Consider the following 16,732-nt stretch of genomic DNA (forward strand, 5'->3'; position numbering starts at 1 on the left):
CATGTTCTCCACTCACAACTCTAATTTTGTTCATTGTTATTAACTTTAAATTGTCAAAATTTATCAAAAATTTGTCAGAGATTACATTGCCATCATTCGTTCTATAAGCATGATTTTTACAATTGTTTAGTCTTTGTTCAATATGTGGAAGCTCACCATCAGTACTTTTCCAGCTGTTTCTCCTTTCCTGAATTTTTATTTGGATTCATATTTTAATACAAAAAAATTATATTAAAATAGAGCCCACTGTTAAGTAGGGTTTCTGGCTGCTGTCTTCCGAAGTCCCCTCAGGTTTGAGAAATTCTGGTTTTTGGACTTTATGGTGGTTATAACTCTGGGAACCTTTTTCTTCTCCTCAAAACTTTGTAAATATCGCTCCTTTATTTTCTGGCATTAAATAGTGCTCTCGGAAGTCTGAGAATCAACTTGACTTTGCCTCCTTGTAGGTGAATTACTTCTTATGCCTGGAGATTTTATTTGGAAGGACTTATTAAGAATCAGGCACTGTTTGACTATTTTTAATACTTGTGTTATAATAGTTAATTGAACATTTCATGTCATCTTTAGGATGCCTGAAAATTCTTAAAGTTTAATAAGTTAACAGACCATATCTTGGTGTTGAAGTTTTTGTGTCTATTTTTCATGGAACCAGTATGTTCTTTCAACCTACAGATTTGATTCTTCCTGCATTTCACAGAAAACTCTTGTATTATATCCTTAATAGTTCTATTCCACGTCTTGGATTCTCTGCCTCAGGGAACCAAATATCTTATGCTGAATTGTCTTTCACATTCTTTCATATCTGTTATTTTCTCTTTAATTGCATTTAGGTCTTATCTTGTTTTCTTTGTATTTCCTGGCACTAACTCGAGCCTTTTCACTAACAAATATTCTCATATGCAGATCTGTTCTATTTCTTATCTACTTTTTACTCTATAAGATCTTGCTTTGCTTCTCTCTTTCTTTAGCTCTACAATCTCTTTCCCTTTTTTCCTTTTTTTGTCTTATTCTATTGTTTTATCATCTCATCTTTGAGGTTTTTTTGTTGAATTCAGGTTCTTTCTTAGTTTGTTTTTAGTGTGAAACACTTGTAAAGAATTTCTTCTTTTCCCTGGGTTGTGCTTTCTTCTTAAGTGGGTTCTGTGTCTTCTGCATGCTATGATTCTTTCTTTGCTTTTCCTTTCCTTTCCCTCTCTTTTATCCTTTCCTTCCTTTGTTCTTCCCTTCCTCCTTTCCCTTTCTTCCTTCCCTCCTTCCTTCCTCCCTCCCTCCTTCCCTCCCTTTCTTTCTTTCTTAGTACTATCATGTTTCAGTGATTTCAAAGCCATTTCTTTTTATCTTGCTCATGCCTGGGCAACTCAACTCAGACCTTCTGTTTGCTCTGGTTTTGGAGATGAGGCTGAGGATGGCTCTGAAAAATCTACATAGATCTTGATTAGATTATTTAACTCTCCTTTCTCTTCTGAGATTTGGTAAAATATTTTGTATATGGGTTATTTTATCTTCTGGTCTTTTCTCAGTGCCTGTCAGCATGTTTTAAAAATTGGGATAAAAAAAATTGGGATAATACTGTTGTGGTAGATTAAATATGGCTCAAATTCTTTGCCATTCCTCCTGTTGGGAGGTAAAGTCTATATTCTCTCCCCTTGAATCTGGGTTTGCCCTGTGACTTACTCTGATTATGGCAGAAGTAGCATTGTATAACTTTCAAGGCTTAGCCTCAGGAGATACATAGTTTCTGCTTTTGCATGCTTGGAGTGCTCCCTCTTGGAAACAAGCTGTCATGTAAGGAGTCTGAATGCCATGAGATCACCATGCTGTGAAGAAGTATAAGCTAGCTACATGAAGAGAGAGAGAGAGAGAGAAGCCATTTAGAGGAACACCACAGTGCCACATAAGTCAGTGAAACCTTCTTCAACCTTCTGGTCCAGCACAGCCAGCAGCTAAACGTAACTAAGTAAATGACCCTCATCTGATAACACATAGAGCAGAAGAACCATCCAGCAATTCCTACTCAAATTCTTGATATACAGGATTGTGAGAAATAATAAGTGATTGTTGTTTTAAACCAGTATGTTTTAGAGTGGTTTGTTATATAGAAACAGGTAACCAAAACAACTCTTTCAACAATTTTGTGGGATTTTTTTAGCCACTTAGTGATAAATCCTGACCACTTTATTCAAATTAGTAAATATTCATGAAATGTAATTTTTTTGATGACTGCACAATGTTTCCTTTTCTGGATCATAAATTAGGCTTTGATTAATATCTTTGTATATAATTCTTTGGAAATGGAATTTTGACTTCTAGGACTGTGATCACTCTTAAAGCTCTTGAAACATGTTGCATAGAATTTGAGTTTAATTCATCCAGCAGTGGGGATGGGCTTACACTGAGACAGTAGTTGTGGTGGCATATTTGCATATTTAAGGCTGCAGCCAGTTATTTGAAATAGGAAAAAGGAAAGTTTGTTCACAAGGATGTCTAAAGTATGGCCTTGAGTTCATTAGCATAGATCTCTAATTAACAGAACTAGTGAAAACAGTTTGTTTCAGATTGCTATTATATTGGGATGGTGTATGGCATGGAGGAGAAATCTTAACTTCATGGCATTCTATGTCAAGGATACTGTGCATACTATGAGCTGCTTCTTTTTGTTCCTCCTAGGGGAAAAGGAGAGCATCCTATTTCATAGAAAAGGAAATGGAATTTATAAAACTTTCCACAAAGGCATTGTTCTCAGTCATTAGTGGTGTGAAAATCAACTGGTGAACTTCTTAAAAATGCAAATTCCCAAGCTCTACCACCAGAGTCTGATTCTGGGAAGGGGTCTACAAATTGGCATTATAAACAAACATCAAAGGGATTCTGATGCAAGATCACAATTTGAAAATACTATTTGCTAGAAGAAGAGAACTAACATTTGTGTGTGTGTGTTGGAGGGTGGGGGGGGTGGGGGCAGGGGAGTGGATTGTACACTGGACAAGTAACTAAGGCAAGAGTTTTATACACTTAACCTTATTACTTCATTTAATCATTTTAATTATTAACTGTGTCCCACTTGAGAACACTAAGGCTCACAGAGGAAGATGAGTAGCTCACCGTCAAACGCAGCTGGTAAATGCAGAGCAGGGATTCAAGCACGGGTCTGTCTGCATTTCATACTGTACCAGGCCCTTCCTTTCATAACAATTACCAAGGTCAGTGACACCTTGTGATGGAACGTGGGACATCTGACCATCAATATATAAAGCAAATGCCAGAAATAATTAAGTAAATAAACACTAACAACCTGAGTTTACCTGGCATCTTTCTTTGGAAACTTTCTGTTAAATAATATCCCTTCTGCAATTCTTTGTGCTTGTGTTTTGGTTTCTCCATCACCAAGGCCACCTGGTATGTACATCAGGACGGGGCACTCCACTTAGCAGGACAGACTTACTTGCCTTTTTCCACAGTCAGCAAAAGATAGGAAATAAGAATTTGTTGAGCACTCCATCAGTCTATAGCTCACCTTCTGCTATTAAAAAAATGCATCCTGTTTAGATAACATGACCCCTAAACACAAGGCAAACTTCACCTGACACTCAGCCCTCCAAGACCCTGCCCTGGAGGAAGGGGCAAAGGTGTACTTGTTGGTAGTCTATACATTGATCTCCAACACGGTGCCCTCTCTAGAGGGATTCTGAAAAGCCATTTTGGTTGCGTGCTGCATTCCAAGGAAGCTTACCTTAAAGAGCAATCCTGTGCCCCCAAAAGGATGCTCCGCTTCCCGAACCTTTGGAGGGGTGGGCGGGGCCGAGCAGCTGGGCTCGTGTGCTCATTGGCTGTTGGTGGTGTCAGTCCACTAACGTTGGGCTCCTGCCTCAGGGAGGTGCAGCGAGGAACCCCACACAGGTGGGGAAGCAATGAGGTACAGCCTGTAACCTCAGGACACGGCCGGCCCGGGGCGCAGAAACCGCCTCAGGACCACGGGCCCAGTCAGGGAAGGCTCTTCGCTGCTTTCCCTGAGATTCCTGAATGCAGACACTTTTCTTTTGGAAAAGTCACTTTCCTTATGCCATCTTTATTTTCTGTCATTACTTTTCTTTTTCACCTGAAAACTTAGGAAAGTTTATTTGGGAAATGCCAGCCTGCCCCAGCTGTCCTCAGGGGGCGTCCAAGAGAAGGCTGCTGGCGGATGGGCTGGTTTGCCCCCCCCCCCCCCCAGGGACTGGCTGGTAGCAGCTGGGAGAAGCCCCCAGAGACGCTGAAATGCATAGGAAAGCGCAGCACTTCCACAGGAAGCACGGGCTAGGCCTGCAGCTTGAGAGCTGGGACTGGGGGCCCACTCACTGTGGGCCTGCACCCCCACCGTCGGACCCCAGTTCTTGAAAGCAGGCTCCTGTGTCCTCTGCCGCCTGCAGGCAGGGGCTGGTGTCCCTGGTCGGGTCTGTCTGTTGCTAGCGGACCCGAGTCCGGTGACATGTGGTCTCCACAGAGTGGTCGTGCTCTCAGTGGTGGTCAGCCTCACCCCCACCCTGAGCACCGTCTATGGGAGGAGAAATCGGGTCTCCGTTTGGCCCCACCCACAGTGTTTTCTGGGTAGGCTGTGCCATCATCCTTCAGCCCCGCCGCTGCCCCCTCTTCCTGCACCTCCCGGACCGTGACTCCTTCCAGGGAGCCTCAGGAGCTGCTGGGCCCTCCTCTGCCCCCAGCTAGCACACCTTGCCTTCCCTGAAGGACCGGTGGCCAGTGCCCCTTCCTCCCCAGGGGCCTTTATGACAGGAGGGGAGGTGGAGGGCTGGTGACAGTGGGAGCAGGGCTGCCTTCCTTGCCTGTCAGGAGCTTTGTGGTGGGGGCTGGGGTGTTGGGCCCCCCACAGCAGCTTTCTTCCAAGTGTGAGGGGTCTTGGAGCCTCTTGATTTTAGCTTTGGATATTAGTCTTAACTCAAGGATAATGGGAAAATCTCATGTATAATACCGCAACTATCAGACTATCCCAAAACACCTCAATTCGGTCTAAGAAAAATCTCTTGCACATTTTTTATTTTGATATCGTTAATGTACAGTCACTTGAACAACATTATGGTTACTAGATTCCCCCTATTATCAAGTCCCCCCCACATATCCCATTATAGTCACTGTCCATCAGCGCCTCTTGCACATTTTTAAACAAAGTGGAAACAAGAAGCAGAAGTTAGTTTTATTTATATGATTGTTGCTTTTGTTCTTGGACTCAGCCATGGAGACGGCAGGCTGTTTAGCTGGGAGCTCCTAACAGTCACTGAAGGGGGCATTGTCCCCATGCGGACACCCAGGGGCAGGGAGGTGGGACCCAGGAAGGTGGCTGCAGAGTTGTCCAGCCCCTGAAGCTCTCCTGAGACCATGTCGGACAGGATGTGGACGGGGACAAAGCCCAGAGCTTCCAAGGCCTGCGAGCCAGTGAGTGAGGATAGGATGGAAGTCTAAGCTCCTTCTTCATTTGTGTTTAGGAAATGGTTTTGAAAATGTCAGCTTATCTCAGAATTCTAAGGAGAATCCAAAGCTGGGGAGGGTTTTTGTCTGTTTGTAATGAGAGCAATTTTCAATAGACCCATAGGCCTTCATATTTTACTTATGCACAAGATAATATCTTGCTATAGAAATGTCTCATGTTTGTGGTGACAGTAGTTGAAGCATGAAATCAAGACTCATCATCTGAATTGTATAATGTTTATTGCTGTTTGAGGTCGGGACTGTCCTGGAAGAGCTAGCATTGTGCTCCTTGTCTCTATGTCGCTCCTGGACCCTGGGATGCCTGTACAGGGGACTTGGGGCCAGAACTAAAACCAAGACCCTGAGAACTAATGAGACCTGAGTGGTTATCTGGTCACTTTTCAGATGGAGAAACTGAAGGCCCAAAAAGAAGTGTCTAATCTGTGGTCGTGGTTAGCATTTGTTTAGATTCAACCCAGGTGTGAAGGCAAACTGTGTGTCTGTATAAAACAGCTGGTGAAGAAGTGGAGTTAGTCTACCCAGTCACTCGGATATTTGACCTACAAGATGCCCAAAAAATTGTCTTGAGAAATGTTTCCTGTTTTCTCTAGTCTTTTCCAATGGTTGTCATTATCTCTGGGATGTGACTTTTTTTATAGTGCGCAAAACCCTTTCATATATGTGATCTTGCTTAATGCTTTCAACATTCCTGCATGGAGTTGTTTTAGGAATGCATTTGGCTGCAATGAACAGGAAACGCAACCACAGTGGCTCAAAGGTGGGGGGCGCTTTGGGGGGATTGCTGTGGGAGTGGTGCTTTCCTCACATAGAAGGAAATCCACAGGTAAGTGTTTGCTGGTGATGGTTCAGCAGCTCGACATCAGGGCTGACATCACTGTGATTCTCCCACCTTTCCCCATGGTTAAAAGGTGGCTGCTGTAGCTCCAGGCATCCTACACATTTTCAAGGAAGCAATACAAGGGAAATAGAGGATGGGTAGCTTCCCAGAATGCTGAGTAGAATTCTGCTCATGTTCATTGGCCAGAAGCAAGTCATATGACCACCCCGGCTGCAGAGAGGCTGAGCAAGGGATTAATTTGCCAGGAGCTGTGCAGATTGCTGGCCGAGCACACCTGGCTTCCGTCATAAAACTGCCTGCCATCGGTGGGCCTCAGGTGGCTTCTTCCCTTGCCCTTGCCCAGTGAGCAGTGATGTTCAGCTTTGCTCCGCTCTCATTTCTTCTTTGTGCACCCATATACTTGTATAATCATCTCAATTTCTCCCATGATTACAAAAGAAGAAAATACTCGTTCTAGAGTCTTAGAAAATTCTGGAAAAAAATAAAGAGAAAAATCATCAGTAATTTCAAACCCCAGGGATTACAATAAATGTTAACCTTTTGGAATGCTTCTTTCCGGAAAATTTCTCACACATATGAAAATGATACTATTTTATATTCAGTATTGTGCCATGCTGTTTTACTCAATAGTGTTTTGTATTTCCTCATGCCATTAAAGTTTTTCAGTCATAATTATTATTTATCTTTCTTCTTTTCTGATCACCAAAGTAACACATCCATGTTTATAAACATTCCCTATGTTCCCATTTGAAAAGAAAACCACTACAGAGAGCTGTCAGCTTTATGAGAATTAATTTAACCATTCTGATGTCGACGGATATTCAGGTTGTTTCCATTATTAAAGATAACGTTTTTATGAATATCCTTGTACATAGATTCTCTTCACATGTCTGATTATTTCCTTTGTGTAGATTCCTAGAAGTGGAATTAGTGGGTTAAAGGGCATTAACATTTTTAAAGCTCCTGATGCATTTTGCCAAATTGCTTTCTGGAAGGACTGTACCATTTATACTCTGACCAGCATTTTTTGAGCATGCCTAACTTGCCCTAACGTCACCAGGATTTCCGAACCTCTTTCAGCCTTTCGCAAGAAAGCAATGGGGTTTAGCAGAAAGCACAGGGGTCAGAAGTCGTCGTTTCAAGTTTTGAGTCTACCAGAACTTGTTTGTGACCCTGGGCAAGTCGCTGCACTTCTCGATGTAGTTAAAAAATACTGTGTCCTTTAGTGGGAACTGTTGGTTACCTGCCCAGGAACTGTCTGCCCTTTACTCCTTTCTGTCAGAACTCTGAACGTGTTCAGATCTGCACCCTTCCTCTGTGTAGCCTGAGAGCTCCAGGGGGCATTGACCCCATCCAGCCTCACTGGGTGGATGCCGATTAATTGAAGCCATGGTTCTCAAACATTTCAGTCTCAGGACCCCTTTATACTCTTAAAAGTGATTGAGGAACCCATTTTAATGTGGGTTATATCTATTGATACTGTATTTCACACTAAAACAGGAATTTGAAAACTATTTTGAATTAACTCAAGGATAACCAATGAGTCCATCTTTTGTCAACCTAATTAGCATGTTTTAATGAAAATAACTATTTTCCAAAACCAGAAAAATTTTGGTAAGTAGAATGGCATTGTTTTACATGTTTGCAACTCTTTTTAATGTCTTAATGTCTGGCTTAATAGAAGACAGCTGGATGCTTGTATGTGAGTCTGCCTTCAGTCTGTTGAGATCTCACGCAGCATGCAGTCTCTGTAGAACTCCACTGTGAGAGCATAAGAGATAAAGGCAATACTGTTATGAAAGGATCTCAGGGGCCCCAGGGGCCCCAAACCACACTTGGCAAGCTATCATGGTGATCCCACCACCCCTACCAGTGGCTGCTCCGGGAGTGGGCACACAGCCCAGTCTGACCAATAAGATATTAGGAGAGGATGCTGGCAGACTTCAGGAAAATGCTTGGTCCCAAAGAAAAACATAGGAAAGAGGCGATCGTGTCTGTATGTGATGTGAGGAAATGCTACAACTATTTTTCTACCAGCCTGAGGAGGAAGCCAGCACAGGTAAGAAGACAACCAAGGGATGACGTGCAGGCAAAGCTGGTGTCTCATGGGCCACTTGTTGGGGGGGAGAAGCATTGAGTTGGAGAAGGCATGTTAACAGAACTTGGCACAAGGAAGTGGAGGTGCCCTCAAACAAGGAATGGGTGAGTCCAGGAGGTGTGGTGTAAGGCAGTGAGAATCAAGATGCCTGTGTCCCATGAGGCTGTGAATTAACTCATCCAACTATTTTTAGTGGAATCTTGTGATAGTAAGTACCCACTGAGGGAATAGTATTAGGGGAAATGGTGGAAAATTCACGATATTGGTGTACTGGCAGTTTTTGTGTGGCCTTTAGCAAAGTCCTATAAGAAAGAGACATCTGAAAGCAGAGAAGAAGGCAGGAATCTTATCTTCAGCAGACACTGAGGCCCAGAAAGGCTTTATTGGCCTGGCCTCTCCCAGACTTTCCTTTAAGCTTTTCCACCTGAAGCTCTGGACAGGGTGTGGGCAAGATCAGCTTTGTGGGGAGGACTCTCTGCCTGAGACTATTGTTTGGACTGCCTCTGGGAAGGTCTTTAAACTGGGTCCAGGGTGATGGGGAGCATGCAAAGGCCATTGGTCAGGAGACTCAAAGACCACATCCAGATAAACTCTTCTGCCCATGGTTAATAAGCCGTGGAACTGACCAGAAACGAATCGATGGAAGTCTACTAAATACTCAGGGAAATGTTTTGTCAAAGAAATCCTGGTCTTGGACAGAAGAGCCACAGTTTCTTTAATCCCGGAGGCAATCCCCTTACTGCTGAAGTGCAGCTGCTGAAGGCATGCATTTCCTCCAATAGCTGCCTTAGATGTGCACATTAAAAATTCATTGTTTCATACCAAACATCTATCTCCAGCAGACCTCTGTGAAAATGCAAATATCTCCCAACAAACAGCAATAATATTAGTTACTTTCTATAGACTATATATGTACATACATTATCCCATTTAATTCTCACACTAACCCTACAAAAATCGATATGATTCCTGCTTGGCAGATGAAGAAACTGAGGCTTAGTTAGCTTAAAAATTTACTTGATTATTTCTGACTTTAGAGCCAGGTCGTTTTACTCCAGCAAGCTGTTAGCTGTTAACAACTTTGTCTGTATTTGCTCTCCTGAGTTCACGGTACAGACAGCCTACCGAGGATTCTGGGGGCAGTGGAGAAAAAAATGAAGTCCTCTGATTTCGCAGAGCCTGGAAATGAGCTTGCCCTCTAAGTAAATTCAACACGTAGTGTCACAAAACATTGACTCAGATTTTCTTCAACAAAAATGATATGTATTATGTCCTAACAGGAAGTTCTCAGGTAGCAGAGTTTCTAGGCAAGTTGGCAGGAAAGATGTTTGTGGTTGGAGGAAGGGAGCCCCGAGTACTTTGTGATTCCACCATGGAAGCTGCTGCATATGCTGGTTATTCCTGGGAGATGCTGGTACTCATTGGCTCCAACCAGTGTCCCTAAAGACGGCTGGGCTCATATTGCTGGTCCCAGTATCCATCACCTGGCTCACCCTCCAAAATCCAGGGACAATTCATCTCCATAATGTCCCCCTGATTCACCTGGGCCCCTCTCAACATTCATGGACTCCATAACCTCATAATTATGAGCAAGCCTATGGAAACCCAAATACAGATTAACAAATGTATTCATTACAAAAGAATTACCATAGGTTTCTTTCAGAACACCAGAATTACCCTGTTACCTCTGACTCGTGGGCATTTAGCTCTGTATCCTGTTTCCTCCAACAGCTCTAAAAGACGGTTTCTCAGAATGGGGGAGAAGGAAGGGGCTTGACTGCCATCCAGTCCACCCCCCCCTCCAGTTTTCGGGTGATGCCCACAGAGGAGAACTGACTTGTCCGAGTTTTCACAGCCAATCAGTACCACAGCAAGGATCAGAACCCAGGCTGATACACATTATCCTTTTGTCTGTTGGCCTCAAATGTCAGAACCCCAGCATGCCCATTATGGCAATTCACTCATTCACTTATCTAAATTTCTCTCACAACCCCAACCATAATGTCCATCGATACTAACATTTGGCTGTAGTGACTTTTATAACTTTATGACCTGCATAAAAATTAATAACACTTATTTTTTTTTTAATTTTGGTATTTGATATGTTTTGATATGTTTTGAGAAGGTAGTTACATTTTAATATTTTGAGATTTGCTGTAAAAAATCCATATTTACCCTAATTACACTTACCTATTTTGAAGATCTGCTTCATAGAATTTATTTATTTTTAAGTCTTTTTAAACTTAGAGCAAGATCTGGGCTGATCTCAAAGAATCATGGAATTTTAAAGCCACAAAGGACCTTCAGAACTTGATACAAGTGTTCTTTAGTAGTGGTTAAGGGTCCTTTTTCATAAACTTTACAAGAGAAGGTTTACTTAGCATACTTATAGTACATTTTCTTTGCACAAAAGTTATCTTGGATGCAGTCTTCATAAAGATAGCTTCTTCATAAGGTAACATTAATCTGCACTGAATTGTCTTCTGGAAATTGTCCCCTGATCTGTGCCCATTTATATTGTCTTCCTGGTGAGACCGATCCACGTTAGAAGGTAGGACCTATTTCCACTAGTTCTAATTCTGTAGTAATTATATCACCTCCATAGTACAGACAGTGGTCTGAGCACACAGCAGGCACTTAATGAGTGTTAACTGGATGAGAGGACCAAATAAATGAATGCAGTCCAATGAGTGAGACTTATCTTTCTTTATGGTAAGGAGGGGACAAAGCATAAATAGCATGCTAATTCCAGAAACAGCAACAAGGATACCATTCCTGTAAAGAGTAGAATAGACTCTTTTCCGGTGAGCATCTGCCAAAGTTGGTCCAGGAAGGAGGACAGTGATGGTGATCATTTCTCAGAAAATGTTTTTGTCCAGGCACAGATACAACTACCCATTGCGTGGGAAATGAGACCACACAAAGGTGTAGAGGCCAGGTGTCCTGCTGACCACCCTCCCCTTCCCTGCCCCAACTTTCTGCTTCTCGTCCCACCCCTACTTGTCCACAGTGTCCTACAGAGTATGGTTTGGATTCCAAGAATCTTTGGAACTAGGGAAGGGCTGGAACCATTAGGACAGAAGGAAAGAAATGCAATATCCCGAGGCTTTGAATGTGGCACTGTGGAGTTAACTAATTATAAATTCTCTATTTCTTTGCTAATGAAGAGAGGCAGATATGGGTCCTATGGAAAAGTAGAAACCTCAGGAATCATGTGTACACAACTTGGGGAGCACTTTAAGACAACTTAGCAGATACTTTTTGGAGCACACATCTACTGATGTGAAGACGTTTTCATCAAATAGCTAAGGTGCAGGCTGTGTCCAAGAGGCCAAGAAAGAGCTAATTTGTTGAAGTTGGTGAAGTCCAAGTATAAGAGAGTCATTTTGTCAGTGTTTCTTGACACGGGCTATTTGATTTAGTTCTGATGGTTCAATAAGTTGTTTTCTGTGCCTCAGCCATCCACCTGGCCATTTTCTGAAAGACCAGTCACCCTGGTCATCTTAAGGACAGTTAAGCATAAAAATCAGGTAACATCAGGACTTACAGAAAGCCTCAAGTGTTGAATAGACCACATTGGGCTGTGACCTTTGGCCCTTGGAATGGAATTCATTGTATCTATCAAGATGGGAAATGTTGAACGCTTCCAATTTATTTGTATTTATAAAATTATGACTGGTGCTAATTCATGCCTTCCCTCTACTTGCAGAGGCTTAAGGAAATTAAGGGTAACATTTCACTGGAGGCTGCATGGAGGGGACACAGTGCAAGGGAAGGAGAGCGCCAGCATTCCCATGAGTTCAAAGAGGGACTTTAAGCTCATATGATACAATTATGTGGAATACTGGGGGCAGCACCAAGGTACTGTCTCAGAGGCTCTCACATGGGAACCAGACATGCTCTTACTGGGTCTGAAAAGTGATATTTTTCCCACAATTAGTTAGAAATGCCCTCACGTGATCTATACCCTGCAGACTTCAGTTTTGCCGTCTGTGAAATGACAGACTAGCTGGGATTCCTCGTTCTCTGCCCAGGCTGTGCATGATACCACCTGCAAGGTATAAGATGGAACTGTCCAGGCTGCATCCCAGGTGAATGATTCAGAATTGATTCTGGATTCAGAATCCAGAAGTGATTCTGGTAGAACCAGGCATCAGTTCTGAACAGCTCCCCACTCCCACACCAGTGGTTCTCATGTGCAGCCAGGGCTGATGGCCACAGACCCAGATGACTTCTGTAGTCTCATATAATAACAGGCCTCACGTTTCAGCGCTTTGGCCAATGGCTAGCTGAATCACGGTACATGCATTGCAAGTGTCCATTCTAGCTTGGAAGAGCCCTCTGAAGGGATATAGTAGAAATGAGCTTATTTTATAACTGAGGATGGTAACAATCTAGACTGGCTTGTAGGAAAGCCTCAAATGTTGAACTAATCTACTAAACCACATGTGGCTGTGCCCTTTGGCCCTTGGAATGGAAGAATTTGTTGTACCAGTTAAGATGGGAAACACTCCTTTTGAAAAATGTGGAGGGCCTCGATTTTAACTTGGGCCACCTAGCTACCCCAGTTCCTTTGTACATGAGGGCTGTACTCATGACTGGCGCCTGTGCCTGGAAAGTGGTGTGGGCAGGACAGGCTTAAGAAGGGTTTAATAATTCACTGGTTAATCAGGCAACAAGGAACCTTCAGGAATAACCCTTTAGTCCACCTAGTCATCTATCTGCCCAGTGATATGTTCTCAAAGGCTGCTTTTTACATGAGAGCTGTGCCAGGCCAACGTCTTGAGATTACTGAGATTGAACTCACATCACAGAGGTTTTACTGAACAGAATAGGCCATGCTTCAGTGCTAGGGATGGCTTTCCCCCGCTCTGATATTGTCAGTGTCCCCAGGGGGACAGCAGGAGTCCACCTGCTATACCCACCTGGGCATTTCTGCCTCCATGATGTCAAAATAATAACAGCTGAAGTTTATGAGATGTTTACTATGTGTCAGGAATTGTGCTTTACATGAAGTTGACCCATGAAGAATGCCAGGGTTAGGGGCACCGACCCGCCATGCGGTTGACAATCTGTGTGTAACTTTTGACTCCCCCCAAATTTCACTACTCTTGACTGCACTGATAACATAAACAGTCGATTTACACATATTTTGTATGTTGTATACTGTATTCTTACAATAAGCAAGCTAGAGAAAAAGAAAAACATTTTTTTCAAATTGTCTCAAATCTCCAGAAACTTTTTCAATATATTTATTGAAGAAAATACACGCATAAGTGGAACTGTGCAGTTAAAACCCATGTCATTCAAGGGTAACTGTATTATCTCATTGATTCCTCCCAAGAACTCTAGGAAACAGGCTCTGTTATTTTTTAATTCTTAAATTTTTTTGGTATTGTTAATGTACAATTACTTGAACAACATTATGGTTACTAGACTCCCCCCATTATCAACTCCCCACCACATACCCCATTACAGTCACTGTCCATCAGCGTAGTAAGATGCTATAGAATCATTACTTGTCTTCTCTGTGCTATACTGCCTTCCCAGTGTCTGCCTCCCCACCCCCCACTACATTATGTGTGCTAATCATAATGCCCTTTTTTTCCCCTTTTCCCTCCCTTCCCACCCACACTCCCCAGTCCCTTTCCCTTTGGTAACTGTTAGTCCATTCTTGGCTTCTGGAGTCTGCTGCTATTTTGTTCCTTCAGTTTTTGCTTTGTTCTTATACTCCACAGATGAGTGAAATCGTTTGGTACTTGTCTTTCTCTGCCTTGCTTATTCCACTGAGCATAATACCCTCTAGCTCCATCCATGTTGTTGCAAATGGTAGGGTTTGTTTTCTTCTTATGGCTGAATAATATTCCATTGTGTATATGTACCACATCTTCTTTATCCATTCATGTACTGATGAACACTTAGGTTGCTTCCATTTCTTGGCTATTGTAAATAGTGCTGCGATAAACATCCGGCTCTGTTATTTTTATAGGTAGAAAAGCTACAGCTTAGAGAGGGTAACTTGTCCGAAGCCGCCTGGTTAAGAAATGAAAGTTGGAAGCTGACCAGGACTCTGGCTCCTAGGCTGTGCTCACATTAGTTCCCAGGGCCTGGAATGACTTCCTGAGGCCTCTGTTCTGCCTCCCATCCCAGGCTGGCTTCTCTCTCAGGATCCAGTTCAAGACTCAAGAATGCCACAGCGCCTCCTACGAGCCCTGAGACCCCCCACCCCCACCGCTGCTCTTCCCTCCCACTCTGTCACTCAGCCCTCCATCATGCACTGCACTGGCCTCTCCTCTAGTCTCAGTGTCTGTATGAAGGATCAGCTTTTCATGCCGTATGCTTGTTTCTCTGCACGCGTTGTACACCCCTGGAGGGTTTGGACCCAGCTTTACACTTCCCCTCTACTCTCACCAGCTCAGAGCCAGACCTTTGTGAAGACCCAGCACATGCTTTATGATTGATGACCAGGTGGATAGATTGATAAATATTCTAGGTTTCTGCTTCCAGAGAAGGAATCAACCAAAACACTGAATGCTCCCTCACTGTGGATGAATTTGCCATGTTCATGGAGCATTTCTGCCCAGAGAAGACCTCTCTGAGCATTCTCTTGGAGCATTTCATCCTTACCTATTTTTTTTAAGTAATTTGAGCAAAAAATTGATTCAAATAGGGCAGCAGCAAACTGGAATTGGTTAGGAGCTTTCCTCACCAGTTGTTTTTAAGTGGCGCCCGAATTTACTGTCCACCTTATAAAATCAGAGCAGCAGTTAAATGCAGTCCTTGTTTTCTGAAAGGTGTGGTTTCTGTCACAAATGAGATCTTAGTAAGTCAGAATCGACAAATGTGGAAACTGAGGCCCAGAGATGTGAAACAAATTGCTCAAAGTCACACAGCCAATAAGTGGCAAGGCTGGGACTGGACTCTGGACTTCCTCACAGATCGTAGGGCTCTTTGCTCTGTACAGTGGAAGTCGTCAGAAAAAAGTCTGCACTCTGAGAGAGGGGAAGGTAGCAGAACAGGACTTCTCTGTGTTTTCAGCCTGACTTATCTTGTCTCCCACAGACGTGGACCACAGAGAGCACCCCAACTTGTGTTCCAAGTCTCACCATAGAAAGAACATGCAGATGGATTCTTCCCAATGGGTTTCTTCACCTCCCAGCCCTGCTGTGGCTGTGTATGTATGCTCATGAGGTCCGGAGAATGGGCGTTACATGGGGAAGTTAGAAACCAAAGATCTAGTCCAAATTCTGCTGTTGGTGAGATGTGTGGTGTCGACAAGTTACTTACATCTCCTTTTTCTTCTCTGCAAAATGATGGTTCTGTATTAGATTGATTCTGAGGTTATTCTCAGCTCAATACACTTAATTCTAGTAGCAATAACTATCTTTATCACTTCTCATTCTTTCATTGTATTGAATGAGATAAAGTGTAAAATCATGCTACAATGTTGAATAAATACGAAAAGACATTGTCATGCTGCTTATGTTCATAATGGCTCGTATGTGCATGTCTGAATCCTCCAAAGATTTGTAACAAGAGCTGACACATGCCAGACACTGGGCTAAGCACTTTGGATGTATTTACTAGTTGAAGTCATAGAACAGCCCTATGAGGAAGATACTAATGATCTCATTCACTTTACGGATAGGGAAACTGAGTCTCAGAGAAGTTAAGTGAGTTGCCCAAGATCATGAAGCTAGGAAGTGGTGAGGCCAAGATTTGGCCCCAGGTGGTCTTTGCATGAGGCTATGCCCTCAGCCCCTGCTTCTCCTGGGGGCAGGGCCTGTGCACTACACTATTAGTGTCCTTGGTGGCTGACAGTGTTGAGCACAGAGTGAGAAAATGTCCTGATAGGATCGAGCTGAATGGTAAAACATACTGGTTGGGGGTAAATTCCCTCACTAGAGAACTTTCCAGAACAGGCACCCCCAGGCAGCTATGGGTAACTTCCTGAAGACATCTAAGAACTGGGCAAGTGCTTTGGGTAAGCTCTGTCTCGAGGGGGATATAGGCTCGCTGGCCCTGTAGGTTCCTTTCAGCCCAAGGATCTGTGTTCTGCCTGATTCCTAGAACTGTTGGCTGGAAGAGAAATGCTTACGATAAACCACAGTATGGGACTAAAGGTGACAGGAATCGCGCATTTGGCCTGATGTTTATCTTGTGGGCCTGCCAGCCACAGGCGACCGTTTACTAGCATTTCATCAGCTGTGTAGGGCTTTCCCCATCAGCTTCCTTCCCAATTACTCCCAGCCACTGTAAAAAAAAGGGGAGGAAATGAGGGCACGTGGGGGAAGGGGACTCTCTCCTGAGTGACACCA

This window comes from Manis pentadactyla, chromosome 14 (genome assembly GCF_030020395.1).
Source record: "Manis pentadactyla isolate mManPen7 chromosome 14, mManPen7.hap1, whole genome shotgun sequence".
Lineage (NCBI taxonomy): Eukaryota > Metazoa > Chordata > Mammalia > Pholidota > Manidae > Manis > Manis pentadactyla.